This window comes from Macaca thibetana, chromosome 15 (assembly GCF_024542745.1).
Source record: "Macaca thibetana thibetana isolate TM-01 chromosome 15, ASM2454274v1, whole genome shotgun sequence".
NCBI lineage: Eukaryota > Metazoa > Chordata > Mammalia > Primates > Cercopithecidae > Macaca > Macaca thibetana.
The window spans coordinates 97,982,781-97,997,750 of record NC_065592.1 but is presented as its reverse complement, the minus strand read 5'-3'; the positions used below and the strand labels follow the sequence as shown (position 1 = coordinate 97,997,750).

The following is a 14,970-nucleotide window of genomic DNA, read 5'->3' as shown; positions in this document are numbered from 1 at the left end:
GTATCGCTTGAACCCGAGAGTCAGAGGTTGCAGTGAGCCCGGATCTCGCCACTGCACTCCAGCCTGGGCAACACAGCAAGACTCTCAAACAAAAAAAAAAAAAAAAAAGAAAAAGGAAAAAGTTTAACTGATTCCTGAGTTAAAGCACACTGTATCATCTCTGTTAAAGTTCTTAAATATCAAGAAATTGTCTTAATGTTGGTTTTATTTCTTTCAGTTGAAAGACAATTCTGATTGATTGTATTTGAAATTGTCTTGGCTATACAGCCATGAGCAAAATGTGTAACTTTGTGAAGCCTCAGTTTTCTCATCTGTACATCATTATTTTAATGATAATGCTATTATCATAAGGCTGTGAAGATTAGATGGTATTTGGCTCGGTATAATTAACAGTGTATTAATATTGGTAGTGAAAGTTTCTGCTTTGTCGCAATGTTCTTATGGTTACGTGTATACAACTTTACATTCATAGGTATGCTTTATATTTGTTTTATAATGAATAGTATACACACTGTTTAGGTTAGATTTATTCCTTAAATTGCTAGGTTTTGCAGTTATTAACTATGTAATACATCATACCAAATTTCATTTTAGTCACATACTTGTGTAATTTCTATAGGAAAGGAATTAGGCATTATTTGTATTTTTAAAAGGATCTTTTTAAAAAATGCCTTACTTTTTGATCAGGTCAAACAAATAATGCTATTTCTATTGATTAGCTAAACTATCTAAAGTTACTAGATCGTTGTGCATAAAAATGTGAAATTACTTTTAGTTTGAAAGCCTCTGGCTCCTAAGGTCATTTAAAATTTTTTTCTCCTGAAGTATATTTTATTGGATATTTTTTGTTTTGTTTTGTTTTTGTTTTTGTTGTAGGGTAACTAATTTGGAATCACTGCAAATAGTCTTTGTCTAAAGGCAATTATAATTTCTAGTAAAACTTGTCATATTGCTGTGTGAAGAAAGCTGAATGCAATAAGGCAAACTGACATAGATAGAAAAGGGTCAAAGCTCCCTTCTCATAGTATGGCATATTGAGACTGTGTCAGAGAACTTACAAGAATGTCTTCTAAGGGTCTGAAAAACGGGGAGAAATAATACTTCCAGGTTTTGTTTTGAATTTTTTTCTTCAAATTTGATGAGAGCTCACCAATTTTCACAGAAAATCTTTTGTGTACTTTCATGTCATCTTTTGTGTACTTTCATGTCTCTAGAGGCTTCTGTAGATACTCTTTGATTTCTTTTTTTTTCCTTTGCCTCTTTTTGATTTATTTCTCAATTATGAGAAATTTTATGTACCTAGCTTGGTACTAAATCTGTGACAGTAGAAAAAAAACATGAATATAACACAATACAGTGTATTGAAGAAAATGAGTGTTGAATATGTTCTAAAAAAAAAAAAAAGCCCTATTCTCTTTTTACGCAAAGCCTGTAAGCTGATAAAGAATATCTGAACAAATGCAGTATGGTGACTTAACCAGTGTGTAGTGAAGTGTTAAATTTTGAGGTGTATAGAATTTGAAAATAAGGTACTCATAAACAGGTGTTTATTGTGTGTTAGGGGCTTGAAGAAGCAAGGGTAGCTTGAGGGTTAGTGGAATATTCAGAGTTGCTGAATTTAAACAAATATTCTAATTAGTTAGATTAGATTGGCAGATTTAAAGACCATGGCAGATGGCAGTAAGTGGCGATTTAAATCAAAGAAGCACATCTAGTGAAATATAAGCAGCAGAAATATTCTCTACACTTCACTCTCTACCATTGTGGTCATGCCCTAAATCTTATCATTAGAAAAACTCTCATTTCAAAATACTAATTTATTCTTTTCATTCTCCAACTATAATCTGTTATCTTTCTAGCTCACTTGCTCAAATATCTGTTCTCTAAGAGTTCTACCTCACCCAGAGCTCTACTCTGTTCACTTTTATTTTCTCTCATTCATCTCTTCCTCCTCCTCTTTTATTAGTATAGAATCTGTTGTCCATTATTACACATTCTTGCTGATACCTGAGATGTCTTTACCTCACTTTAAATTTTTCCATCACATCCAAGAGACGAAGTCCTTACCCTGGATAACCTTTATTGAACAGCTGAATGACATTGGAGGATGAACTCATTTAGTAGGTATCACTAAAAAAATGGTGACAGTGCATATCCTTATCTTGTTTTCTGATCATTGGAGAAAAGCATTCTTTTACCTTTAAGCATTTTGTTAACCAAGTTTCTGTAGATGCTTTTTATCAGGTTGAAAAAATTCTCTTATATTCTAGTATGCTGAGAATTTTTTATCCAGTATGAATGTCTGATTTTGTGAAATACTTCTTCTGTCTGTTGAGATGGCTACAAGGTTTTTCTTTTAGTTTATTAATAGGTGAATTATATTGAATGATGTTCAAATATTAAACCAACCTTGCATTCCTGTGATTGATCTTACTTCATCATGATATATTGTTATTATCCTTTTCATATATTATTGAATTTGATTTGCTAAAGTGTTGTTTAGAACTTCTGCATCTATGTTCATGAAGCATATTGGGCTGCTTTTTCCTTTTCTTGTAATGTTTTTATCTGGTTTTGGTATTAGGTACTAGCCACAGAATTTTGGAATCAGGAAGCATTTCCTCCTTTTCAGTTTTTTTGGAAGAGTTTGTATATAATTGGTATTATTTCTTTGTATGTTTGGTAATATTCATCAGTTAAGGCACCTTGACTTGGAATTTTCTTTGTGGCAAGTTTTTAAAGTATAAATTCATGGCCGGGCACGGTGGCTCATGCCTGTAATCCCAGCACTTTGGGAGGCTGAGGCGGGCAGATCACCTGAGGTCAGGAGTTCAAGACCAGCCTGGCCAACATGGTAAAACCCCGTCTCTACTAAAAGTATAAAAACTAGCTGGGCGTGGTGGTGGATGCCTGTAATCCCAGCTACTTGAGAGGCTTGAGTCAGGAGAATTATTTGAACCCAGGAGACGGAAGTTGCAGTGAGCCGACACAGTGCCACTGCGCTCCAGCTTCTGCGACAGAGTGAGACTCTGTCTCAAAAAACAAACAAACAAACAAACAATAAAGTATAAATTCACTTTCTTTAATAGATAGAGATAGCACTATTAAGGTTTTTCTATTTCTTATTGAGTGAGTTTTGGTAATTTGTGTCTATGATAGTCTGAATAATGGTCCCTTAGGAGATGTCCATGCCTTAATCCCTGGATCCAGTGAATGTGTTACATTACTTGATAAAAGGGACTTTGTAGATATAAATAAATTGGGCTTCTTGATATGGAGAGATGATCCTAGATTATCTGTGTGGGCCCACTGTAATCATAAGGGTCTTTATTAAGGGGAAGGCAAGAGGATCAGAGTCAGTAGTAGGAGATGTGAGGATGGAAGCAAAAGATTAGGGTGATGTAAAAAAGAGGCCATGAGCCAAGGAATACAGGTGACCTCTAGAAACTAGAAAAGGCAAGGAAATGGATTCTCCCATACAGCCTCTAGAAAAACCATTTCTTCTTCTTCTTTTTAAAAAATTATTATTTTTTTAAAATTATACTTTGAGTTTTGCATTACATGTGTAGAACGTGCAGTTTTGTTACATAAGTATACATGTGCCATGGTGGTTTGCTGCACCCATCAACTCATCACCTACATTAGGTATTTCTCCTAATGTTATCCCACCCCTACCCCCCCACACCCCAACAGGCCCCAGTGTGTGACGTTTCCCTCCTTGTATCCATGTGTTCTTATTGTTCAACTCCCACTTATGAGTGAGAACATGTTACAAACCATTTCTTCTTACACCTTGGTTTTAGCCCAGTGAAACTGGTTTTGGATTTTTGATCTCTAGCCTGTAATACAATAATAAGTGCATGTTGTTTTTAAGCAGTGAGGTTAGTGGTAATTGGTTACAGCAGTAGTAGGAAACAAATACTTTCATATGAAAGTATTAGGAAGCTAATGTCTTTCAAGGAATTTGTTCATTTCTTCTATGTTGTCCAATTTAGTAGGCATAAAGTTGTTGAAGTATTTTTTTATCTTTTTACTGCCTAGCATTTATAGTGATGTTACTTTTCCATTCCTAATATTGGGAATTAGTGTTTTGTCTTTTTTCTTGATCAGCCTGGTTGGAAGTTTATCAGTTCTACTGATATTCTCAAAGAAGAAGCTTTTGGTTTCGTTGATTTTCCTATGGTTTTGCATGTTTCTTTGATTTCTATTTTAATTTTTATTATTTCCTGACTTGTGCTTACTTTTGAGTTTCATGTGCTCTTTTTTTCTTATTTTTTACATTGAAAGCTAAGGTCATTGATTTTAGACATTTCTGTTCTACTGTGGACATTTATTACTGTAAATTTCCCCCTAAATACTGTTTTGGTGATATCCTGCTAATTCTGATATACTGTATTTTCATTCAGTTCGAAATAACTTCTGATTTCCCTTTTGATTTTTCTTCGATCCATGGGTTATTTAGAAGCTTGTTATTTACTTTCCAAATATTTGAGGGGTTTCTAAAGGTTTTTACTGACATTAGTTCCATAGTTGACTTGGTTAGTTATTAGCATGATGTATTTTTTCTGTTCTTTTACTTTTAGCCTATTTCTATCTTTATATTTAAAGTGCATTTCTTGTAGGCAAGGTGTATGTGTCTGCTTTTTTTTTTTTTTTTAATATACAGTCTACCCTTCTCTGTCTTTTAATTGAGGATTTTAGATCCTATTTATTTATTTATTTATTTATTTATTTATTTTTGAGACAGAGTCTTGCTCTGTCACCCAGGCTGGAGTGTAGTGGGGCGATCTCGGCTCACTGCAAACTCTGCCTCCCGGGTTCACGCCATTCTCGTGTCTCAGCTTCTTGAGTAGCTGGGATTGCAGGCGCCTGCCACCACACCCAGCTAATTTTTTTTTTGTATTTTTAGTAGAGACGGTGTTTCACTGTGTTAGCCAGGATGGTCTCGATCTCCTCACCTTGTGAGGCCTCAGCCTCCCAAAGTGCTGGGATTACAGGCGTGAGCCACGGTGCCTGGCCCTGGATCCTCTATATTTAATGTGTTAAAAAATATCATCTTACTATTTCTTTTCTTTTCTTTTTTGTTTTTTGGAGACAGAGTCTTGCCATGTAACCCAGGCTGGAGTGCAGTGGCGCAATGTTGGCTTACTGCAACCTCCACTTACCGGGTTCAAGCAATTCTCTGCCTCAGCTTCCCGAGTAGCTGGGATTATAGGTGCCTGCCACGACGCCTGGCTAATTTTTTGTATTTTTAGTAGAGACGGGGTTTCGCCATCTTGGCCAGGCTGGTCTTGAACTCCTGACTTTGTGATCCACCCGCCTTGGTTCCCAGAGTGCTGGGATTACAGGTGTGAGCCATTGTGCCTGGCCTATTTATTTTCTATGTATTTCATTTCTTATTCTCTTCTTCCTCCTTTTCTTCCTTTTCTTAGATTAATGAGTATTTCTTCCTGTTTCCATTTCATCTTCTGGTTGGCTTAGCTCCTTATTAGCTAGAACTCCGTTTTGTTTTAGTGACTTTTATAGGGTTTATACTATACATCTAGTATACTTATCATAGTCCATCTTTTAGTGATACATCACTTCCTACATAGGATAAAAACCTTCCATAGGCTGGGCGCGGTGGCTCACGCCTGTAATCCCAGCACTTTGGGAGGCCAACGCGGGCGGATCACGAGGTCGGGAGACAGAGACCATCCTGGCTAACATGGTGAAACCCCATCTCTACTAAAAATACAAAAAATTAGCCGGGCGTGGTGGCAGGCGCCTGTAGTCCCAGCTACTCGGGAGGCTGAGGCAGGAGAATGGCGTGAACCCGGGAGGCGGAGCTTGCAGTGAGCCGAGACCGCGCCTCTGCACTCCAGCCTGGGCGACAGAGTGTTTGTGCTGTTTGTCATACGCTTACTATTACATATGTTATGGACTCAGCACAGTACTTCGTTTTAGTTTAAATAATTATCTTTTAGAGAAATTTAAATAATATATAGTATCGTTGTCTTATCACTCATTTTCTACTTCTTTTTTTTCTTTTTTAAAGAACAGAGATAGGGTCTTGCTATGTTGCCCAGGCTGGTCTGGAACTACTGGTTTCAAGCTGCCCTCTTGCCTCAGCCTCCCAAAGTGCTGGGATTACAGGTCTGAGCCACTGCTCCTGGCTTCCTGGCTGCTTGCTTTTTTTCTGGAGATAATTCTGTTGTCATACTTACCTTTGTTCTTCTGTGTATAACCTGTCTTTTGCTGTGTGGCTGCTTTTCCCGTTTGCTTTTAAAAATCACTGATTTTGGAAGGTTTGATTATGATGTCCCTCAATATAAGTTTTTTTTTTTTTTTTTAATGTTTCTTGTGCCTTTAGTTTATCGAGCTTCTTGGGTATGTAGCTTATCAAAACTGGAAAAATTTTGGCCATAATTTTATTACATATTTCTGTTCTTTTCTGTCTCTCTTCGGGAACTTCAGTTAAATGTATATATCTTTCCTTGAAGTCGGTCCACAGATCACTGCCCTGTCAAATTTTTTCTCTTAATTCTTTTTTCTCTCTCTTTTATTTTGGATACTTTTTATTGCTGTATCCTCAAGTTCACTCATCTTTTTTTCTGACACATAAAATTTGCTGTTTTTCTCATACAAAGTATATTTCATTTCAGACATTGTAGTCTGATTTGGGTCTTTTTAATATTTTTTAAGTGACTAGTTTTGCACACATGTAATATAGTTACAACACTTATTTTGATATTCTTATTATAATGTTTGTATCTATTCTTTGTTCATTTTGATTGTTCACATTATAGATTGTACTTATCTGTTTCTGTGCATGCCTGGTAACTTTTGATTGGTGAATTTTACCTTCTGCTGTCCTGGACATTTTTGTATTCTTTAAATATTCTTGAGCCTTATTCTGGGATGCAGTTAAGTTACTTCAAAAAAGTGTGAATCTTTTGAGTCTTTGTTTTAATGTTTGTTAGATGGGACTGGAGCTATTCTCAGTCCATCTGACTAAATTATTCCTTACTACTGAGGTTAGACCCCTGTGTGTACTCTATCCAGTGCTCTGCTAATCATGAGATTTTAAAATTTTGATTGGTGGAAACAGACACAATTCCCTGTCCTGTGATCACCTAGCAGTATTACTTTGAATCCTTTCTGATGATTTTTTTTCCTAGTCTTGGGTAGTTTCCTCACACTCCTGCACTGATCTATATTCAGCTGTATATTTGAGGGAGGCTTTCTGCAGGTCTCTGGAGTTTTTTCTGTGCAGCTGTCTCTCCTCTGGTCGTCTCTCTTTGGAATTCTAGCCACGATGGTTTTCCTGGCCTCTTAGCGCTACCTCCTTAACTAAAGAAGTCTGTTGGGCTGTCTGGGTTCTGCCTTCTTACATTGCCTGAAACTGTCAAGGCTGTAAGCTGGGGCAAGTACTTGGTTTACCTCATTTATTTCCTGTCTTTCCATATTGGTAGGATATGGAAGCCCAAGGCCACCTTTAGTTTTCAGGTGGTAAGTTAGTGGATTTGTTTTATTTTATTTTTGCTTCTGTCTTATTTAACTTCTAATCAGAAATTGACATTTCTTTTAGATGTTGTCCCTCCTATTTGAAACGTATTTCAGTTGGTTTCCGTGGTACCATTGTCTCTTGTTTTTCTTCCCACTTCATTCGCCACTGCTTCTAAACCTACTTATGGGACTTTTTACTCTGTAGGACCTCTAAATAGTCCTCAGGACTCATCCTAAACTTTTTCTCCTTTTAACCTATACAGTGTCCTTAGACAATCTTATTTGAGTCCTGTTGATTTAGATGTCATCTGTAGTGGAGACCAGTCCCTCTGTATCTCCATGCCTGTTAAGTATTGCCACCTGGGAGTTTAATAGTTGTCTCCCACATAATGTGTTCCCCCAAATTGAGCCTCTGCAGATCTTTTCATCCTCTAGTGTTACTCTTGACTCGGTGAAATGACATTCTAACCATGCACAAATGTAAGCCGTAAATCTAGGAGTCATCCTTGACAATCTTTTCGTTTAGGACTCGTCATCCAGGCTATCATGAATACTATGTTTTGTATCTATCACTAAAAGTAAATCACTTGTCTATGTACTTCTCCATGCCCATTGTTGCTACCTTGACTAGGCTTTTATCATCCCTTTCTAAGACCACTGTAATAGTCTCCTTACTTACTTCTCTGCCTCTACTCTTGATTCCTTTATGTAATGCGTTCACTTCACAAGAGCCAGGAGGCCTTTAAGAATTGTATATCTAAACTTCCAGTTTGAATATCATTGAATAATTCCGTCTTCCCCATATTTTCCTGGAAATTATTTAAAATACTCAGAAAACTAGGAGGACTAAACAGCCTGATTCTTTGAAAATTCAGTTTTTGGCAAGATTAGGAAACATTAGCTGCAGACTCAGCAATACATGTAAAGGCTGCCAAATGCAACTGGGACATTGGGCAGAAGCCACTTGGGAGGAAGTGAAGATAAGTACATGTAGGGACCAGAGGGCTCAGAATAGCAGATCTCAGAAAGCTCCAGCAAAAATATACTTGTTGAAGGCTTAGGGTGGACCCTAAATTGTTTTGCAGCAATTTGACAACTCACTGTATCTGGGTTGTGCAGAGATGGGAGAACAGTATTTCATGGATGGGACTGGTTCAGAGAAGCAGATCAGACAGGCTATTCAACAATTATGTAAACCAACAGCATGTACCCAAAGCAGTCTGTCTCTGTGGCAGCGAAGGAGAGAGCCATTCAATTGTGAGACCTAATTAATTTGAAATGCTACCCTGGTCTTCCTTCACCTCCCATCTTTTTATAGGAACTTACACAAGTTACCGATCAAGGAAAATTCAGCTCATTCCATGAGTAATTAAAAGGTACTGTTTAAAAAAAAAAAAAAAAGGGAGAAACAGAGAGTTGTTACCAGAAATAACATTTTTAGGAAGCAGGTGAAAATTCTTATGAAATATTTCACTACAAATTAAAAAATAACAAAACTGATGATGCAGTAACCTCTGTGAAGATCATAAAACAGAAACAGATACATTGAGAGAGGATATTGTGAGTCAGCAGGAAGAGATGAAATGTGAACTGGCAATACTTAAAACAGAAGAGAAAATATCACAGAAAGGACAATTAAATTAGCAGCAGTACGAAAGTCGATAGATGCTATAAAAGCACAGTAAAACACACGAAGAATAGTAATGGAAAAAGTGAACACAATTTAATAGATGTCAACAAATGATTAAAGGGATTAGAGATAAAAGGTTAGATGTGGAAGACTGGCAAAAGAAGTCCAGTATACTTGTAACTGTAATTTCCAAGGAAGGAACGGAAACAGTGGAATAGAATGTGTTATTTAAAAGTTATGTTTTTAGAAATGTATCAGGAAAACTTCTGGTTGAGTGCTGGGAGGGAGAAGGAAGAATGATGACTTAAAACACACAGGCTGTGTCAGAGAAAACTGCGCAGAGTAGGACATATGCTAGATAGCAGAACATATTCTAGAGAAGTTTTGGACCTTAAATGTAGTCTTTTGGGTAGCTAGGTAAACAGATAAAATTATATGGGGCAAAAAGAATCAGGCTGCTTCTAACAACAAAGCCTGTTCACCTTGAATTTAAAACTCTCTTGAACAACCCGAGTCAAAGAGGAAATAAAAACAGACATTTGAGAATATCTGGAATGCAGTCATGAAAGCAGACGCTAACCTTTGGAAACAGGTGAAGCAGTTCCCGTAAAGGAATTCACATTTTTTCCTTTCCTAATTGACCTATTGGTAAAGACAGGTAAAAGGTAGTATATGTAAGTTGATCTTATAGAAGTAGAGAGTGGAATAGTTGTTATGGGGACTTGGAGAGGTTGTTTTCCCTATTTATAAAGCAATCTGTCAGAGTCTGTTTTTGTCCTGTGTTACGGTGTTTTTACATTGTGTTGTGTTCATGGTGTTCCTGATGTGGACTGTTTGATCACCCCTACAATATAGTAATTGATGTAATTCTTTATAAACATATATTTTGGTTCAGATAAAAAGTTGGCTGGACGCAGTGGCTCATGCCTGTAATCCCAGCACTTTGGGAGGCCGAGGTGGGTGAATTACCTGAGGTCAGGAGTTTAAGACCAGCCTGGCTAACATGGTGAAACGCTGTCTCTACTAAAAATACAAAAATTAGCTGGGCATGGTGGTGGGCGCCTGTAATCCCAGCTACTCGGGAGGCTGAGGCAGGAGAATCACTTGGGCGGAGGTTGCGGTGAGCCGAGATCGCACCACTGTCCTCCAGCCTGGGTGACAGAGCAAGACTCCATCTCAAAAAAAAAAAAAAAAAAAGCAAGCCATGCGTGGTGGCTTGTGCCTATAATCCCAGCACTTTGGGAGGCCAAGGCGGGTGGATCACTTGAGGCCAGGAGTTCAAGACGAGCCTGGCCAACATGGTAAAACCCCATCTCTAATACAAAACTTAACTTGGCGTGGTGGCACATGCCTGTAATCCCAGCTACCCTGGAGGCTGAGGCACGAGAATCCCTTGAACCTGGGAGGTAGAGGTTGCAGTGAGCTGAGACTGCGCCACTGAACTCCAGCCTGGGCAACAGAACAAGACCTTGTCTCAAAAAAAAAAAAAAAAATGTAGTGTGCTTAATATATATAGCAATGTATTAGTTTAGATATAGGCTAAGCTGATGTAATAGATACCTCAGAATACAAGAATACAATGGCTAAATAGTCAAGCTTATTTCTATTTTATTAACCTAGAGGTGGTTTGTTCAAGGGTGGCAGAATGGCTCTGCTTTTCCTGAATATGTGACTTCTATCTCTGGGTCCCCGGTGTTTTCTCTTGGTCTCACTCTATCATAGCCAGTGGGAATGCAGAAAGGATGCACATCTTATTCTTAAAAGCAAAACTTGCAAAGTGGCTCACATCTTATCTGCCTATATGTCACTTGCCAGGACTTGGATACACGGCTATGCCTAGTGTGGTAGTCACAAGGGCTGGTCACATATATTTTAGTTCTCCTTTTGGGCACCTGGCAGGGTTGTATTGTATTGTTTTTGAGGTTAATCTGTGGCTGTGTGACTTGCTTTAGCCAGTGAAACGAACCGAAGTGATATTTGTCATTTCCAGGTGAGAGCTTTAAGAGCTAGTGCACTATTTGCCACATCTCTCTCTCTTTTTTTCCCTCTTGGTTTTGCGAATATGCAAACATCTCTGGCAGCCTATGTCATTGAATGAGTCTCCTGCTGACTTGCGCCGTACGTGTGATGTGAGCAGGAATTACACTTTCGTTGTGTTGAATAAGCCAAGGGGATTGTGGAGTTGTTCGTTTTGGCAGTGTAACCTAGCCCAGAAGTTCTCAAGGTGTTAGCTGTGGACCTTAGAGGAATGCAGTCACAACCATTTTAATAGTAGTACTGAGAGACGATTTGCTTTATTCGCGCTCATTTTCTCATGAGTATAATGCTGTTTTCCAGAGGCCTCATGATGTGTGATACTGTAACAGATTGAATGCAGAAGTAGGTATGAGACTGTGTCTTCTACTGAGCCAGACATTAAAAGAGATTTGTAGTAATGTAAAACACTGCCGCTCTTCTCTCTAAATTTTTTCTTTTTTGGTAAAATACAGATACCATTTATAAAAATGTTATGTAACCGATTTATTATTTTAAGTGATTTAATGATGAATGAGTACTTTAACATTTGTTCAGTTTTAATTTGTATTATGGTAAAAAAAAAAATCTATTCCACATAAAGTAGAGGAAAACAAAGTTATGTGTTTAATATTTGGAGAGAAACGTAAAAATGTGATTAAAGCCAGAGTAATAGTTATAATTGAGCAGAAATTTCTGAAAGATAAGGTGCATTTTGAAAATAAAGCCATATTGTTTGAAATTGTTTTACTACCATGCATCCTGCGTAATTCTAAAAGTTTTGTATATTTTTATGGGTTTTTTTTTTTTGCTGCTTTTTTAAAACTGTATTTATGAGGAAGTCTTTATTACCTGCATTTGATTTACATTGTAAGGCGAAAAAGGTAGTGCAATTTATTTATAATGTGAATATAGGTTTTATATCCCTTGCCCTTACTTAAGAAATTATTTGTTGCAGAGACAATATCTGCTTATCATTGGGACTTTTGCAATATTCAAGAAAATTCATATTTTTAGGAAAATAGCTCCAAGATTGAATATAAACTCAAAGAATCAAAAGCAGCATGAGACCAATACAATGAAACAAGTACTTGAGTGATAATGTCCTTAAAATATTTATTTGGGCTGGGTGTGGTGGCATGTGCCTATGGTTTCAACTCTTTGGGAGGCTGATGTGGGAGGATTGCTTCAGCCCAGAAGTTTGATCATCCTGGGCAGCATATAGTGAGACCCTGTCTCTTAAAAATAAATAAATGAAATTATTTTTAAAAATATGCATTTGAAGTTAACTTGATTTGATGTGTTTCACATTGATCATTTTTTCAATTCCATAATTTTCTCACTGTTACATACATAACATTAACAATTACAAATGGAACCTCCCAAAGTTGGTCTCAGCCTTATGTTGATGCATCTAAAAATAGGGTTAGGTGTGTAATCCCAGCACTTTGGGAGACCGAGGTGGGGGATCAGGAGGTCAGGAGATCAAGACCATCCTGGCTAACACGGTGAAACCCCATCTCTACTAAGAATACAAAGAAATGAGCTGGGCGTGGTTGCGGGCGCCTGTAGTCCCAGCTCCTCAGGAGGCTGAGGCAGGAGAATGGCGTGAATCCGGGAGGCGGAGCTTGCAGTGAGCAGAGATCGCGCCGCGGCACTCCAGCCTGGGGAACAGAGCCAGACTCCGTATCAAAAAAAAAAAAAAAAAAAAAAAAAAAGGGTTAGGTGGGGAAGATACATTTCCCCCGCTAAGTGTCTTTATTTAACATTCTTCTGCTTTGCAGTGTAGTATCTTAAATTGCCCCTTAGTAGCTTTCTTTCATTTGCATCCCACCACCCTCAGATTTTCTAAACCCAAAATGTAGTCAAATGGCAGAGCTGCCCTCTGGTGTTCACCCTCTGACTCTCAACGTTAGTGTCAACCAACAGTCTTACAAATTTTAGAACTGAGTTGGGAAGTAGCTTAGAATATAATTTTGTTCCACTTTCTTTCCGTAGATAAAAATAAAAATAAATTGATTTAACTGTTTATTTCCATTTATTTGCCTTTAAAAAATTTATCCATCATTTGAAAAAGCATGATTTTCACAGAGGAATCACTAAGATGCAAGTCGTTTTTTTATAGTGGTAAATTTATTTTAATTGGTGTAATTAATTTTAACTGGCCAGGGTTACTGGCAAAGCAAGCTCTTAATTTTAGGACCTGTATTCTATTCAGTGTGTTTTGTATGTTTGTGAATTCTTTTATGTTGAATTTTTTAAAATAGACGTTTTATTAACTGCTGAAAAAAATAACAGATGATCTTTTAAAAGAAAAATAATGAAAAACAAAATGGTCAGTTATTAAATTTTAGAATGTTGGTTTCTGTGAATGTGAATTTCTCTCAAATCTGGGTTACAGAAATTTTTAAGAAGATGTGTTTGCTCTCTAGTACACAGATTGTGGTGACTTGTATACCGTTTCTCACCAAAAAGAACCAGATCAAGATCACTGAATGCACAAGATAAGCCTAAGAGAGCAGTTCTCAAACTTTTTGGCTTTAGACCCTTTTTCTATTATAAATTAATGATACTCCAAAAAGCTTTTGTTCATGCGGATTATTTTATCTGTTGATAGTTATCATATAACAAATTAAAACCCATAATTTATCATATTATAAATATTTATCAATTCATTTAAAAATAATAAACCCATTGCATAACATATAATGTTTTTGCATTAAAAATAACTGTGCTTTCCTAAACAAAATAGATTTGGTAAGAAGAGTGGCATATTTTATTACATTTTTGCAGACCTTATTAATGTATGGCTTAATAGAAAACAGATTCTCTTATCTGCTTCTGAGTTTACATGTTATATGTAAATATATATACAGGTACATATTTTTTGTGTGTATTGTATTGTTGAAGGATACGAGGAAACATGTCTGGGTTCACACAGAAATATATAGTAAAGGAAGGAGTACTTTTGTAGCCTTTTTAGATTGTTGTCCTTCGATTTATGGTGGAGAAAAATAAAATTGTGTGTTCATTATTTGGAGAAAAGCAGTAAAAATGTGATCAAAGCAAAAATAATAGTTAAAATGCAGAACAAACAGTTTTAAATGAAAATGTGCTTTGGAAATAAAGCCATATTATTTGAAATTCAAATTGAAATTGATATTCCTTGATATTACACTGAAACTTGGTAAGTGGTAGTGTCTGAAATGTTAGTTACGATGTGGAATCTGAAACCATATTAGTGAACTTTTGTACTCTGTTACATTAAAATCCGTTGGTCTATCTTGCACTTAAAATAGTTCTTTTACCCATGTCTGATTTTGTAACACCATGCATTGGTCATTCGGTACTGATTTAGTTATGCAAATCTCGTAAATGTTGATTGATACTTTTTTTTTTTTTTTTGAGACGGAGTCTTGCTCTATCACCCAGGCTGGAGTCCAGTGGCACAATCTCAGCTCACTGTAGCCTACATCTCCTGAGTTCAAGCGATTCTCCTGCCTCAGCCTCCCAAGTAGCTGGGGTTACAAACGTGTGCCTCCATGCCTGGCTAAGTTTGGTATTTTTAGTAGAGACAGGGTTTCACTGTGTTGACCAGGCTGGCCTCGAACTCTTGACCTCAAGCGATCTGCCCACCTCGGCCTCCCAGAAGTGTTGGAATTACAGGCATGAGCCACTGCGCCGAACTGGGTTGACACATTTTTTTACACAATATTAAAAAATTATATTTGTTAATATCACCATTGATTTTATGAGAAAATTCTTTAAATATTGAGACACTGTCAAGGTCATTATGGTAGATTAGTGTTTTCCAAAATTCCAATTTTTGCTTGAAAGCT

At 37.0% G+C, this 14,970-nt stretch overlaps 1 protein-coding gene across 5 annotated transcripts in view; it reads left to right on the top strand.

Moving 5' to 3' along the window:
- Positions 1-14,970, top strand: part of AGTPBP1 (ATP/GTP binding carboxypeptidase 1) — a 198,468-nt gene that overhangs the window by 28,666 nt on the left and 154,832 nt on the right. The window lies entirely within an intron of this gene.